The following is a 14,573-nucleotide window of genomic DNA, read 5'->3' on the forward strand; positions in this document are numbered from 1 at the left end:
CAAAGAGCCACAGGCGGCCCTATGACTACTTCAGGAAGAAAATTCTTTCGACTACACAACAACACTTTGCTTTTATTAATGATTATAATAATGCTATATTACGACGATATGTATACGACATATGTAGAATATATGTGTTATTGTCGTTGATGTATGTCCCAATCAACTTACGATGAGTACTCGGTAAATCACACTCTCTCAATACACGTACCAATAAATCCAAGTAATTTATGTCAAATTACATTTTTAGATTTTTTACGAACGCTAATGTTTTGATAAATAATCATATGGAGTAAAAAATATAATAATAATAATAATAGTAATAAAATTTAAATTATTTGTTTGGGAAGCAGTGAAAAAAATTGGCAGCAGAGAGCAGCGTTTAAATCAGCAATTGTTGCTGTCTATTGCGCTCGTCAGTAGTTTCTATATTACGCCTAAAGACGGCTTGCCAACTCAAAACCGATTATTTATGTCTGCCATATACGTGGAGCTGAACTCGGCAACGCAGCATTATAAAACCGAAAGGACAGACTGAACTCCGCTGGCTATAGACTGCAGACGTAACTGCAAACTAAAAAATACTCTGGCATAGACCAGGCAGGAGAGGAAAGTCTGACAGAGCAGCACCTTAACTAACCTACCGTACCAGAAAATGCAGTATAGGTGACTGGTAGCTGCAACACCGTCTTGTCACTCGTTTCTCCAATATAACGAGGTGATACATACATATATGTACTGTATGACGTTCCCTATATATATATTGCTGAGCACTTAAAATCATGTGCCATCTCAACGGCCGCATAAAAGAAAAAAAATTAAACCCTGCAAATGTGTTAGTGCGACTTGCCATAAGTGCAATTATACATACACACATGTGTATATATACACATATATATATATGTATATATATTTTTCTTTTTTACATGCGTCGACTATGTGCACTACTGAATAACTGGCATCGACGAGGGAGTGTGAAAAGAAGAGAACTCTCGTCAGACGCCGAGGGTGTCGCTAACAAGACACGCGCACCCTCTAAGGGGATATACCTTACACATATATTACAAATGTATGAGTATGAGTGGTATGTGGCGATGATGCATATATGTATATATAAATAACTCACACGATGAAAGATCACGAGCTATTCTTAATGACTTATCGGCATCACCGTAGCACAAAAGTCTGCGTTAATGATGACTCTACGATCTGACTACGCCATCGTTATTACTCTTTTTTTTTTTTTTTTGTTTTTATCCATTACTTATTCTCTTTACTACTCTTAAAGACTGTGTAATAAAACGTCTATCAGCCGTCAATAAAATATAAGAAGCGTTATTTAAAATAAATTAATTATGGTACTTAGCGGGTGCATTGTTTAGCTCGATAAGAATTTAATGAAAAAAATGAATCCTCGAGATTGAGCGAGGATAAGTGCCGTAATCTTAATAAAAATATATGTTGGGTATAAATTTAGTCGCTCTCGTTTCATGTAATACTTGTCGTAACATGATGTGAATTATAAGTTAAATTTAACGGGTTTTTGCTCACCACAATTTACAAATTGCTAAGGCAAACGATAAAAAGTAAATGACGCCGCGAATTTTCTCTGGTTTGTAGTGACTTACACATAACACTAAATATACGGGTGGATGCGGTGAAGAGAGTGAATTCAAGCGGCACAGTACTTGACAGTCGGAGAGAGGGGTGCCAGCGCACACTCGTCCTTTATCCGAGAGAACGGTGGAAAATTCGCTAGGACGTTCGCGAGAATTGTCGCAAGAGAGTTATGTGCGTCAAGTCCCGGTGACTCAAAAAGCAGTTGCTAATCTTCTTAAGCGTTTTACCTGCTCCTGTTACTGCTCCCAGCCTCTGGTACTGCTACTGCTACTGCTACTGCTGATGCTGATGCTGATGCAATGTATACGGTGACATGGATTCGCAAGGGTGCGTGTGGAGATCTTGCGAGAGCTGAGGGTTGTGCGTATGTCTACGTCGTTTATTTATTTTAATGAGTCTTTCCCCCTGGGCATTCACGCTGCTACTGACGACGTCCGCTCTCTCACTCTCTCCCACTCTCTCTTTTCGTCTCCTCTCCCGTCATCATCCCGTGCTCTCTATAATTCTCTATAGTTTTATATATATGCAGTGTATGCACCAGTCGGGCACAACTTTTATTTCTTTCTCTTTCCGGCACTCGTCAACTCTTTACTTCTCGGGTTTTTTGCTCACATGAGGACGTCGACTACAACCTCGACGACGAGAACACGCGTAGAAAATAGTCATCAGCGTCAGCGTCTGCATCAGTCATCACCCATCAATATTGTGCATCATAATGACAGACTTTAAATTTCACTTGTCCTCATATGATAATTTTATATTTATGGGTTTGAATTATCATAAAGTTCAAAGTGTTAGATATTTAGATTTAAGTTTTAATCGAGATATATTGTGTAGGTATGTATGCACACGTGTCGACTAGAGAAAAAGGAGAGTGAGCACAAGAGTAGTGTACGGAGGGTTGAAAAAAACGGGTTGCTACGTATCCCACGCGAGATCAATGCACGCAGAGTGCAGTGCCCTGCCGAGTACTCTAACTCTTAGTGTGCATCGTCTACGCATCATCTTTGCATATACAGCCGGCTTTCATCCTTCTCAACTCGTCCCTTTTCCTCCTTCCTCGTGCGCTACATGCACTAGTAGTATGTGCAGTGTATCCCTCTGCGGCATTCTCATTTTTTATTTTTTATATTTTACTTTTATTATTTTCATTTTAACTTTTTTTTTTTTTTTTTTTACATACATATATATATATTTTTTGCTCTCGTATTTGGATGCCCTCATTCATGTACAACTTTTCAATTGAGGAACAAAAAAGTAAAACGAAAAAAAAAGTATGCATCTAAACTCTCCGCCAGAAAGAAGTAGTTACTGGTTATAAGCTTTATGTTTTTATTTTTTTATTCCATATTTGTGCATTGAAGAAAGTTATCCAGACAATTTAACAGACATTATTATTCATAATTGCAATTATAATTATTAATATTAATTTAGTGCATAAATGAACCGAAGAGAAAAAAAAAAGTTAACTATTATGGAAAGTACTGCAGTGTTTGGATATTTTTATCGCCTAGTTTTTGTAGATGATGCATTTCTAACTCGTTCTTACTCACGTAGAGCTTACTCTCACTACGTCTTGGTTGATGTTCCTCGAGAGGCTGGGGTGTAAGGTAAAAACGTACAGTGCAACATTCTATCAAGTGCCATAGACCGCGTGCGTGTGTATGTAGAACGAATACTCATCATAGATCTGTGAGGTAAAGGTAAAGGGTGACTATAAGACGATCCACAGTACCCTACACCCTACACCCTACACTACTGTGTGATGTTGCTCTAAAGAGGTCGCTAGATGCTCTAGTTTTCTATATGACGCTCGACAGCTCTACAACTTTATACTTTGCTGCTGATACTTGAACTATAACTTATCTCTTTAAATTATTTTTTTTTTTTTTTAAATATATATTGCACAAAGATCCACGCACATATTTTTAATTTTAATTTATTGTAAACTAGGGGAGCTAAATTTCCGAGCGGTTCAAAGGATCCAGAAAAAAATATCTTTAGGAGAATTTGATAATTTTTTTTTTATTTGAAATATTTGACATTTTTTAAAAATTATGGAGATAAATTTAAAATTATAAATTATTAAAAAAAAAATATTTATAAAAAATGCACTTATTAATATCAAAATTTTTTAAATGCCCATTTTTTTTAAATTTGATTTTTTGATTAAATAGTCCATTAATTAATAATTTTAAATTTGTCTGATGTCTGCTACATTCACACTCATTAAAATTATTATTGAACTTTTTTTTTTCTGTAAATTAATTATAATTTTTTCGGTAATTTTTAGTCACATATATTATTTATACTACGATATAAATTCAGTATTCATTTCATTCATCAGATCCGGGTGTATTTGATTAACATACATATCCAGTTGTTGTAGAGCTGCGTGTCGAGCCAACTTGTTAGCATCCAGCCCTTTTAGCATTTTCACTCCATAGTGCCTCCGCCCTCAGTACTGTGAATCCGCTGGCTCGTGTTGTCCATCCTCAAACATGTCATTTATTTTAAAATCCTTTTTCATCATTATATGTCCTTGTATATTATTATTTTAAATGTAATATTAGAGAGGAAGGTAAAACGTAATGAAATATCCGAGTGTAGATAAAAATATTATTATTTTTAAAAGTCCATTAATTTGTTTTACAAACAATTTTAGACAATTATCTGATGTTGGAAAGTCTTTTAGATCAAGATTAAAATTTTAATTGATTACTATAAACTCGGAGTTTATAATTTAATAAAAGAAATGCAGGTAAATTCCGGTGAAAAATTACTAGTCATAATGACTCATAAGTTTTTTTTTATTTCAAGTCCTGGTACGCAGGGAAATAAGAAATTACGTAAAAAAAAAAAATTATTTTTATGATGAGAAATATTTCAGTGAGGATAAAGTTTATTCATTTCAATCCAGCATTTTTTTTTTTTAATTTTTCATTAGAATTGTAAAGTAAAAATTATCTTTTGCTATTTCAGTTACTTGTTATTTTTTAACATATGATAAATTAATTTTTTCTGGTCGAAAAATTTAAGTCGCCTGAAAAATGACAAGAATAAAAAATAAATTTTCTTTACCCGATCAATAAAATTTTATTTTTTTTGGTAGTCTCGTAAAACCCAAATACTTAGGCCGCTATTGTCACGGTAATTTTGAACCACCAAATTTTCTTCACAAATTGCCCAAATAAAATTTGAATTTCGAGGCTGAAAAAGTTGAAAAAAAAAAATATATTTTTTTGATCCTGAATAAATTGGTCAGAAATTATGCCCCTTACGATCTTGAATAAAATTTATATAAAAAAAAAAAAAAAAAAAAAAAAAAAATATCTATAATTTTAATTCCCATGTATATAAAATCTGAATAAAAAATTTTTTGAGAACATTTGAGCCCACTAGTTTAAACATTTTACGTCAAATAAGATGTAATTGAAGTCCGTTATATATTTAACGCGTTTTCACATGTATATAAAAAAAAATATAAAAAGTATTCAGAATGTAAAAATAAAATTATTTATTATCTAACCGTCTTTTAGAAATCTCTGAGAAATGTCTATGTATAATCAGCTTATAAACATACGTTAAAAAACATGTTACTAAATCTAAATATATATATGTATATATACATACGTGCTGTCTACGGAATATTGCCATAACAAAAAAAAGAAAAAAAAACAACAGTAATTTAAAACAAGACCATAAAACGGATCAGTGATCTTATGACCATTAAATCTAACATACGAAGAACAAAATATCAAGGGATCAGAAACGATTGCAGGTTTTTATGGCGTACCGGTCTTTGATAATCTTAATATTTATTGATTTTTACATTCTAATTTTAAAGATTACGAAAACGATTCCCGGTTTCCTAATCCCATCACAAGGATTTTCTTTTGTACTTATCGTAATTTATTTTTATTCTGCATATTTATAAAACCTCGTATCGTTTTAAATTACCGCCAAACAATCGCCATTAAAAACAACGAAAAAAAAAAATAACCAAATGTTAAGGAATTATTTATAAACGTGTTTTGAGTGTCAAGTTTTCAGTCTCGCGGAGCATGTAATATATAATGTATAATGTAACGAGTGTAATAATATGCGTTAAAATAACTTAGTACAATGCAGCGGTTAGTTAGATGTGAAAAAGTGAGCGAAACAAAAAACAAACATACGGCAACAATTAAGTGAGCTGAGGTGATTTAAAAGTATTTTTGAGCGTAGCATGGGTTAGTTTACACCAGTTTAAAGTCGACTATTGGACTTTCTCATATTACAGCAAAGCAGTATGTGTCACCTCAATTGGGCACGTCTAGCTCCAACACGCGTAACCAACAACACGACAACAAGAATGTGTTAACATCATGTAGCTCAAGGCCACTGGCAATGGACCCTCGACAATCCTCTAATCCCCGAATATTGCACTAGGGTGGTCAATTTTCATGCTAATATAAATCACAACATCTACATGTATACCGGTATTAATAACACTATATATATATATATATAGGGGCCGGCAAAAATATTCACTGCAAAAATGTCCAATAACAAAAATATCCAATAAAAATATTCAATGGCAAACATATATGCTAACAAAACTATTCACTCACAGTAATATCCATGTGATAAATAACATTCCAATAATATTTTTGCCTTTGGCTATTATCGTTCCTGGATATTTTTGTTATTGGATATCCTTCCTACTGGATGTTTTTACTAGCCGCTATATTTAGTGACATATATTCTCTTGACTCGAATTTTTTAATAATTAGGCGGAATATAAAAAAATTTTCAGTCGGATTGAAAAGTCACTTTTTGCGTAATTTTGGAAAACATGGATTTTAATTTTGGAAAAATAATTTTGTCTTGTTTGGAAATCTCCGAATTTTTGGAAATTTTTATCCCATGGTTTTTTTCCATAGAATGTTTGTCGTTGGCCCGATGATTTTCTTATAAATTTTTCAGGTGATATCAGAATTTAAAAAAAAAATGTAGTCCAACATTTTTATATGGAAAAAGTGTTACGAGAGTTTTGAGGAAATTTTAAAATTATAATTGATGTCTTTAATGAGGATAATTTTTTTTTTTTTTTTTTTTTTTTGTATGCATATTAAATGGTTTTGCAACATTTCTTTTTGTATACATATGTATTTATACTTTTCAACAAGTATGAAGTACGTTGGTTTTTTATTAAATTGGGCAATATTTTTCGGCATTATTTTGTATTTAACTTAAAGTATGTGTTCACTTTACTCTAATTACATCACTTTAGTGAGTCACGCACATAATTATGTTCGGAGCAAAAGCTAAAGAAATTTCTTAAGTAATTTAAAGAGTAAAGAGTAAGTTTGTTAATTTAAAAATAAAATAAATAATAATGAAACTGTTCAAAGACCCAGTCACGCAAAAAATAGTCATATGTTATATGTGTATATATCAACATAATCTGGCGAGTAAAAGAGAAGTAAAGAGAATTGCTAGTCGGGCTGTTGGCCAATCCCCTTGTTGATCCATTTATGACGAGTGCAGTGTGTACTGTACTGATAAAACTGAAATCGTGCAAATCCGGCCAGATGCCAGGATCATTTACACTGCGATGTGACATTTACTAGAAAATCTTTATATACATCCACAGTATTCATGTCTGAATAAAAATTACTCTATTATTCTATAGTCCAGTCGTTTTTAAACTCAATAAAACTATCAGGTATTTAATATTTCAATATTTTCATGAAATTCCATCGCTTTTTCAAACCGAAAAATCAAACAATTCACATTTTCAGAGCATTTTTTTTATTTTCACGCTGAAATTACGAAAATAATTATCTTGAACATAAAAAACATATATTATCGATTATTATTCCCCACGGCAGACTGAAGAATAATAATTTTTTCTCCGACAGATGTTCCCGGATCACTTTAAATCGCAGGGTAAATTTAAACCGAAATTTTCTATCCACCATAAAAGGAACATTATAAAATATGGCCTAAAGTCTTACATTTAAATTAATTTGAGCATTAAATATTAAATACACATGTAATGAATTATATATCGCGTCGTTATATCAATGGAATTGTAAATGGTTATGGTATTTCCGACGCATAAATATATTAGCAGACCAATCAATCTTCATAATATCGTGAGAACGTATACACGAGATCAATATAACGATACGGACAATTGAATCACGAAATTAGCCGGTCGATTTACCAAATTTCTATGGATGTTGTACATTGTACATGTGCTGCGTGTTTATCCAGATAATTGCACGTCTACAATTCACACATAATCATAATTTACTTCACCATATAATAAACGCGTAACGTATTTATGTCAATCACTTTTTAAATATTTTAGTCAATAAATCAAAATCAATCAATCACTTAATAATATTCAATAATATATATCTATATATATATATATATATATATATATATATATATATAATCATAAGAGTAATGATAACAATAATAATAATAGTAACTCTATAAAATAAAGTATCTATATATATAACACCTCCAGTGAACCGGATATACGACATAGCTGCCAATAAGGATGTCTTGGGGACAGAAAATAAATAAAAAAAAGGTAAAAAAGAAATGAGGATAAAAAATAAGAAGCAGGAGAGGAAGCTGTAACTCGATATATCGGGTTCCAGGGGACACGATCTTCGCGAAAACGGCTGTCACCTCTCTTATGTAGCTGCCATATAGGCTTTTGGCAATCCCCGAACACGCACGACAACCCCTGACACCTTTCTCTTATATGTATAGATTACCTTTAGCATAAGTTCTCCAACAACATTTTTATTTTTATGTGCTTCTTTTTCTACACATATAACCTTTTTTTTTATTTCAAGACATTAAATTACATGTAGTAGTCAAAAAGTAAATAATATACTGATGTAATCCTCTACAACAGTTTACCCGACACACTATACACCATCAATACACAATACCTGCGTTACAACGACACCTAATATTTTTTTAATCCAGATCCAGATCCAGATACCCCTCGTTTACATCTATCAACATTAATTTTCTTTGTTACTTTGCATTATATGAATTTCAACGTTTTAAAGTCTAAAACGCTGAAAAAAGCTTTCAAAATACCGTTTTTCTATCTCGTGTTTAGAGCTCAGTCCATTTATTCGCGAGTGTTAGTATGACCAGAACAAGAACAAAAAGGGAAAAGAAAGCGGGCATAGCACTTTTTGTAGTTACACATGATTGCTATAGTAGTACATGTACATGTTCAGCAAATGGGCTCTCAAGTCTTTGATGATTGTCATGGTCATGACGTATGTGCACTACATGCATTTATGACACTAAATCGACATGACAAAATCATCTCGTCCGTTTTTTACTTTTTTACAGTCTTGTCTGAATAAAACGAGCTTAGTAACACGTAATTTTTTTTTTGAAATTCAATATCCATTTAAAAAATGAATCCTTTTTTGTCTGCGAATGATCAAAATTATTTTTTCACATTCTTCCAAAATTCAATTTTCTGACAAATTAAAAAATCCGTAGCCACTTCAAAATCTGAAAAAAATTCTTTTCAGGCACAAAGATATAAATCGAAATAAACCTTCTCGCTACTGAAAAAAATTTCACGTCTACTTCATCAGATAGACATTTGAATACTGAACCAACTTCCATTTATTAAGTCACTGCTAAAATCTGAGCCTCGAAAGTGGGGATAGACCAATTTTATCCACCCAATTATTTATTACTCATACCTGTACAGTACAATAGAAGAATATATATATAATGACATATAATTTAACAAGGTATCGTAAAGGCCTATACGGTATGTAAGGTATTTAATACCTAATCCTTCAATTCGCAAGGTTATTAACAGACAATTGGGCACAATACAATGACTTTTCCCTTCACCATTTTAAGACCTACCAATTTACAAACAGACGGTAACTTTAGTCTTTAAGTATCTACATCCTGAAGCAAACTTGAATTCAAAGAAAATTATTATCATCATTATCCAAAAAAAGACATTCATTTTTTTTTCTTAGGTAATTAAAAATTAAAAAAAAGCTCACCTTTTACTGTAAATATTAATTAAACTATTGTAATATTTAATTTGGCGAAGTTTTACGAGCCAACGATTTAAATCCCGCGGTGTTAAACTTTTAAACAATGAAGACATTTTAAAGTTAAGCGTGTTTTAAGTTAGCAGGTATCCAACCGCGAAAACGGACACATACCACGTAGAGGTTCATTAAAACGTTTAAGATACATCGTATAATCGATTATTTATAGAGAAGTTTTAATGTGGGAATGCGTATATAACCAAACATCAACAGTATCCTGATAAGTGCGTAAATGTGGTCATCGTAAAGTTTGCAAAATTTTAATTTTTTTTTTAAATAATTCCTTATCTATTATTATGGAGTTGATGTTGACACTTTCATAAACAGGAAATAGTATTGAATAACTTGATATTATATTACTCACACATTTTTTTTTTTTTTAAGATATCGCATTGATATGCGATTTCTTTTATTTACTTTTCTCTGTAGATTCGCTCAATGAATTTTTTTTTTACCTCAAGCACTTTCTTGGTTTTGACCAGCTCTCTGTCAAGGTACTGTCCAGTAAAGAAAATGCGACTAATCGATAATTTAAAAAAAAAAAAATATGAAGAAAAATCTAAAACTCGATCACGAAATCGTTAACCGAAACAATGATATATTTATGACATTTAATGTTGGCTTAAAGCGCCTTATAATCTATTTCCAGTCGATAATACTATCGAATCTCGGCGCAATTAGTTGCATATAGCATGACTTTAACAGCTCGCTGTGATTGGCTACACGCTACCGCTTGAGTAGACAATACCCGCAACTCGGACTGAATTTCATGATTTTAATAAACCATTGCGAAAGCTTTTAGGTTGATTGAAGGGCGTGAAGAGCGTACTGCTCGATTATTAGATGCACGTTTCTCACAAGTGCATGCACACCGAGAATAATACATATGAATATATATTTATTTGGCCACAAATCACTGAGGCCTCAAACTCCATCAGTTGCTATAGCGAATCGAGCTCAAGCACTGAATCATAATATGAAAAATGTCTGGTTATTGATGGAAAAAAAAAAAAATCATTCTTGTTATATTAACTCGCTATATATATATACCATATTATAAATCGCGGTAAAAGTTAATCCGTCAATGTTTTGACCATCAACTTCAATATAACGCTCCGTTCCAAGAGACCGTGAAATGTTACATGGCATTCGCAAAGTGTCAGACGGAGGATCTATCAAAATATTATTAAAAAATCTCTAGTACTGAGGTTCGTTCATCGAACCGTACATAAAAACCTGTCCTTTATAAAGGTAGTCGATGGACCCCACTAAATTTATTCTTTCAAAGGATTTATTTTTTGTCTTCAAAATACTTATTTTTTTTTCTTTCAATCATAAGCTCTAATAAAATATTTAATAAATTCACTAATTCAAAATTTCGTATTCAACAACTTTTAAGAAGATCAAAACTTGAAACCTCGAAATTTCTATTAAAGGAAAATCTGTAAAAAATGAAAGTTTAATATACTTATGTGTTTATATTTATTATCTTAGTTTTGAAGACATTAATAAAAAAAGTTTTATATAAAGTCTATAACCAAGTGAGCATGTACGCAAGTTACCATTGGCGATTAAATTTTCAGTATAATGTCGATTCTCTTTTCCGGAGTATCGTATCCGGTATTTCCCTACTTGGGTCCTCTTATTCGCGAAAAGTAATATCATGCTCCATAAACTTTGCGGTAGCAGATTCCCCGTAAGCACTCAAGTCAATTTACGACTTCTAAAATAATCCGATCATTCTCCTACTAATCTCGTTCGTACAAAAATATTATATGCACGGGTACATATATATACGGGCCTTTGAAGCTCGAATAAATCTTCAGGGACATATTTTTAATACCCTATTATAATTAATATATAAAGTTTGTTAATGTATCGCCTTATATCCTTTTCAGCATAAATCTATATATAATTTAACGTCTTGTTTGTTAAGTAAAATTTGAATAATTTTTATCTTACGTAAAAATAAATATAAAGTAAAGAGCTAAGCCACATGTCTTGTCATAAAAACTCGGAATATGTGTGCGAGGTGTCTGCAAAATATAACTATTAATTAAATAAAACACAAGTTCATTTATTTTAACAAGGATTCTTAAAAAAACACTACAACAAAGTATATATATTTTGGTATCTGTATATACATTTATCACACTTTGTATACCTTTGAACAAATATACATTCTACATATTAAAGATAGTATTATAGTTCTTGGTAATGTACATATGTGTATGCCATACGTGTAAATATCCATAGGATAAAAAAAATATAAGGTTTTATAACCGAAAAAATGATGAATTTCCAATAGAATTTTCATCGCCGTAATTTATCTAAACGCGTATATTTTTTATATCCGTATTTAAAATAACGAAATGAAAAAAGAATGTTTACGCAATTTAAATATATTGATATATATATATATACTTTTTATCTTATCGACATTGAAAAGTAGAAAAACTAACATTTACTTATACTTTTATTTACTGAGAAATGATAAATTTATTATTTATAAAAATAATTTCTGGAGTGGTTTTAAAAAAAATGAAAATTTTTGTTTTTATTGTTTTTTTATCAGCTTTTATTTTCATGGCAAGTTACATTTTTTTAAAAACAGTGGATAACTACATTACTTTTATGATTATTTATAGCCCGAGCTCTCTAAAGTATCGTCGTCATAGTCGGCTTCTTCACGCGATAAGAGAGAAAAATATAAAGCTGGAACAGATCCACTTGTTTTTCTTACATTTTGTCGTGTTTTATATCAGCCTTGTTTGGTCTCAGACTCTACGATCTACCCACACACTCAACTTTGAAGATTTTATACTTTTCTACGATTAAAACTCGTAAACCCCATTGTTGATTTAACTTGAGGACTTCTTTTTTTTTTGAGAAACCATAAAATTTTTAACCAACGCCGCCGCATCCCTACTCATGACTCACAATACAAACTCATCATGACATGAGTCATGAGTCATCAATGCAACCAATGGATAAAATTCAAAAATTGATTTATTGTCAAAAACTGATCGAGATATAGATTTATCTGGCCGCTCAGAATTTTTGTTTCAAATATTTAAATAAATATTTTATTCCATACTTTTGATGAAAAAAAAATTTTCGGGCCTAATCAATCAAAGGGCATGGAATAGTCTATTAATCGACGAAAATTTAGTAGAAAATTCCATCAGTTACAAAAACGGTCTCATTAAAAAAATTGACAAATTCAAAATTTGAAAGGTTTCATTATGAAGAGCCAAAAAAAAATATTGTCAGATAATACAACAATAAATGGAGAAAATAATTAAATTATCTATGTCAGACAGGAAGCGATATTAAATTCCGAGCGACATTTAAAAATCTAATTAAGAGCTGACATAAAATTTTGAAGAGGAAACGTTGAAAAATGTTACTAAGTGACACAGTGTAACATTTCATACACAAATTAATTAACCATTATCCATTTTTGATATTCATATTTAACGAGATTCTTTGATGTTAAACGTCATGACAACTGCAGCGGAATATTTCGTCTCATTGAGAATATAACATCGCCGAAAGTCAGTGTTATTTTTATTTCTTATGCATATATTTATGCGTATCACCAATTTAGAATGACTGTATGGATTAATGTCACTTGTAAGATGATGTTGAGTGTCATCATGCTTGCTAATCCTTTTCTCTCATCACCATTAATTTTCGACAAGTTAATCTGCATACCTTTTTCTTATTATTATTTTTTAAAATATATGCACATATACATAACTCCTTTTAAATAAGAATTGCATCTACATAATCAATTTATCACCTCCTCTTATTAATTTATTTTTTTCGGGCTCTCAAAAATAAGTTATTGAGTGTAGTATGTGTGTGTGTGTCTGTGATTTTTGTTATATTCTTTGCACACATACTGCTCGAGATCATTCTCGACTCTGGATTCTACATCTCCAGTCTCAATTCTCGATTCCCTTCCCAAGTCTCAACGTAAACTCTACCATTCTCCGTTCTCGATTCTTGACTAAAAAATAAAAATGTAACCAATGAAAAAGTAAAAAAATAGCTGGTACCGATAACACGATTTAATGGTCGTAGCAAAATATCCAACGGTCTAAATCGCTTTGTCTGGTGGCTCGCCGTTCGGAGAAAAAGGAGATATCTCGATCTTGGATATATACATATATAGATTTATATATAAATGTATGAATGCATGTATATGTCTGTATATGTGGACAAAATGGGATGGCTGTTGGGTCCACACCTTGGGTTCCTTGTCAAGTCGTCTGTCTTAGTGTCGGGTCTAGAATTGCGTCTTCGCACACAAATTCATCGCGATGTTTCTCACGTCGAAAAACGATCTCAGGTAGACAGAAAACGGTGCTCGGTTAGTTTTTGCAACAAAAAGCTATTGAAAAACCCGATCGCTGAAAAAAAAGTTAAATATAAAAAATAAAAATAAAGTCGTCTACGTACATCTATTACTTTTTTGTACGCATGTGTGTATGTGTGTTTTAATGGACTCTGATTAATAATTGGTGGATGAGAAAGAAAGTTATTTACCAATTGATTAATAAATGTTATTGAATTTGGTTTTATGGATTTAAGCTGAGTAAAGGCCACGAAAGCCCCGCAGTAGATTGTAAGTACGCTCTAGAGTAGAATATAAGCTCCAGATGAGAATAATGCTAGCATGTACGCAATCTTGTTTGTTCAAGTATAAGAGAGTCGTGCACGTGTGTACCTAAGCAAGTGTCTTGTTTGCCGAGCTCGCTCGTCATTGTGTCGTTTAAACATCCTCGTCCATTTTCTCTTTCTTTCTGTGACTTGTATTCGTCCAGTCTATAT

General features: G+C 31.8%; 1 protein-coding gene across 2 annotated transcripts in view; it reads left to right on the plus strand.

Annotated features, from left to right (window-relative positions):
• Positions 1–14,573, plus strand: part of LOC103576205 (ephrin-B2) — a 178,023-nt gene that overhangs the window by 110,065 nt on the left and 53,385 nt on the right. The gene's annotated exons all lie outside the window — the stretch shown is intronic.

The sequence above is a fragment of the Microplitis demolitor genome, chromosome 3, assembly GCF_026212275.2.
Source record: "Microplitis demolitor isolate Queensland-Clemson2020A chromosome 3, iyMicDemo2.1a, whole genome shotgun sequence".
Taxonomy (NCBI): Eukaryota; Metazoa; Arthropoda; class Insecta; order Hymenoptera; family Braconidae; genus Microplitis; species Microplitis demolitor.